The following is a 3,128-nucleotide window of genomic DNA, read 5'->3' as shown; positions in this document are numbered from 1 at the left end:
TTTTCTCTGCGATCAGTGTGAAGAGATGCTCTATCTTTCGTCGTATCCCGTAAATATGAGAGAGACAAATCTATCATGTTGGCTTATCGCCTTCTGTCTCACCTTCTTGAAGTATTTTAACGAGAAGGTTTTTTAGTTGAGTCTATACAATTATACTACTAGGGTTTTCTAAGATGCTTGTTTAAACAATAAAATGTTATAATGTCACTACCAAAAACAATATCATCAGATTAGGGAAAAAAATGAAAAGAAATTACATCGCTCGACTGCGGAGTCAAACTAGCCTCGAAGCAGTCCTCGACAGTAGGTAAATATTCCAAAACGAAATTAGAGTTTTGAATGTACAATGGAATATGCACACAATGGTTTCAAAAGTGATCGTATGGAGTAGGACCTATGTCAGTAGAAACGAGAAACGAGAACGGTACAACTAAGTTCGGAGGTTTTGCATATAAGAAATTAGGAGAGAGAAAATAAAAGGTCAAAGGTAAAGAATATAAAACAAAGAATTAATCATAAAAATCTAATGTTTTCACTTGTAAAATTGTAAAGAAACATTTATAAATAGTGATTTAGTTTAAAAAGAAAAATTGTAGATCCAAAAGATTTAGCTAATCACTTTTATGAACTTTCATAGAATCAATGTCACAAATCATGGACCTTTGAGAATCTATTATATGTGAGGTTGGCATGTGTGCATAGGGTAAAATCCTTGACCAATTTTTTTATGTTTTATGTTCTTTCATTTTCAAAAAATCATTTCATGTTTTCAAAGAACTCTCATCTTTTCCAAGGACATACATGCCAAGGGATTCAACGACAAGTACGTAAAGGTCAAGCAAGAGAGAGAAATATTGCATTAAACCCCTTAGGCCTTGAAAATGTTAGTGTGTTTTATTAGATTGAAGAAGGAGACTTTGTTTGGCTTCCTTTTGCACATTCATGACTATTATCTTTGATGATTTATGTGTTACTACTATAGTTGGACCTTGAAACCCTCCAATAATTGGGGTTTTGATATATCACCACTCTTGAATCCCAATTGATAGGGTAAAGCCTAAAACTCAATTTTATTGTTCCATAATATATTTTGGTATCATATAGTTCTTGTCATATAAAATTTAAACTTGATCTTCGAAAGAAACACATACGCTAGTAGTGGCCATAGCGTTGGACAATTGTCACGAACAAAGGAAATATGAAAAACAACAAGTCCAAAATTTCTTTTCTTGTAAGTTCTACTTATTTGAAGGTTTCTCAAAACATTATATCTAGAAATATAGAGGTGAAGGGCATATTAAAACAATCCGCGGGAAATTTCTAGTTGATGAATGAAGACATAAAATTTATGCTACAAATCTGAAAACATTAAGATATGTAGGCTTTCAAGAGACAAAATAAGAACTAACAGAAACAAAACATAAACATGAGAGCTCAGGGATCCAATCACGAAAAGATAAAATATGACTGCACAAATTGGTTGAACGATGTACTTGAGATATCTATTCACAAGAAAATGATGGCACCGAAGCTAACTTCCTGGGGGCGTGAAGCTGCTCGGTTCTGATTTGTTCTTTTACAGCGTCTGGTGAATGATAATTTGATTTCCTCTACTACTTAAATCCTTGATTAACGTTGAGGGCAGTCACAACCATTAATTTATTTTGCATGCACAATTTTCTTTCCACAAAAAAAACACTTTGCATGCACAGTTGTAGTGCTAAAAAAAGCCACTAAAGTTTTTGGAATGAGATTTAAGTCCAGTTGGGAAAGGAAATCGAGAACAAAGGAGAAACTATTTGCACAATACGCTATAGGAAATGACTTGTTTCGCAAGAAATGAGTTTCTGGCCAATAAGAACGAGAACAATGTATAAGACGGTGTTGCTTGTGCCGTCTTATTTCTAGAGCCATGTTTTCCAGAAATGTTGCCCATCATCTCGTTTCTGGTAACAGAGAGTAGGATGAGTTGTAGAGTATGATGGGAAAAACACATGGTTTAGTTTTGATGCAGGAGCATCCGAGTGAAGAGGCGACAACTGGGAGATATTTTTTATTTTCGTTTTATTTTGACAGATAGAGAGGAAAACACTTCAAGTTTCTGTTTCATTTAGTTTCATTTTGTCATTTTAATTAAGGCTGAATCAACCATTGCAAGTTTTTAAATTAGACAAAATAGGATTAGTTAGGAACTTGTTTGAAGAAACTGTTTAGTAACTGAAAAGTAATCAAGGAACAATTCCTCAAACTGTAAAGGAATTGTTGATAATGTATTAAAAAGAAAAAATCAGAGATGAGGGAAGGGCTGCCATCCAGAGAGGAGAGAGAGCCCAGAAGCTGTAACCCAGAATTATTTGAACCTCTATGATAGCTAACAATTCAAAATATGTCATTTTATGAAGTAGAGTAAATTTCATTACATTCTCTATGCATAGATGTCTCAGGCATCAAAATGAAAGCAAGACAGTGAAACCATTTGTTTTCAAAGATTCGAACAAGCATCGACAAGCATATAGTAGCAAGTGGCGTTTCAAGACTGAGAATCAAACAGAGGTACATCAACACATAGATTTCGTTTCTCAATAAAACAAACCCGAGAGACTATTAAATTCTGCATTTAAACAAAAAAAATAAAAAACATTTCCTGTACATGGCATTTTCATTTTTTTCGTTAAATAAAAATTCACTGTACAAAATTGTGAAGGGTTCCAAACCCATGAAACCAAAACACATTACAGTCCATAGGCTATGCCTAAATCTTCTAGTAAGGGCATGAACACCTCAAAGATCACATACATATACAAAGGACCCAAAACATCAAGGGTATAGCCAAGTCACAAACAAAAGCAAGCGACAAAACAACTGCTACAAAACTAGAGACACAGCAAAGCAAGCAAGAAACCGTTATAGCTACAGAAACACCCTACCTGGGTTTCCCTAAGCGCATGAATAGTCCCCCGGACGAAGCTGTTGAGCAGCGCTTCCCTGGAAGGGCCCACACCACCACAGAGCAGGGCAGTGACTAGTATTGAGCCACGAAAATAAGAAAGATAACAGTGAATATATAACTGGAAGGAGAATGAGGACCTTACCTAGAGAAGAACCGCTTTCGAGACGGAGGATGAGAG

Source organism: Pinus tabuliformis, chromosome J (genome assembly GCF_031772625.1).
Source record: "Pinus tabuliformis cultivar Carrire ecotype Pingquan chromosome J, CPIR1, whole genome shotgun sequence".
Taxonomy (NCBI): domain Eukaryota; kingdom Viridiplantae; phylum Streptophyta; class Pinopsida; order Pinales; family Pinaceae; genus Pinus; species Pinus tabuliformis.
Note: the sequence above shows the minus strand (reverse complement) of the source record.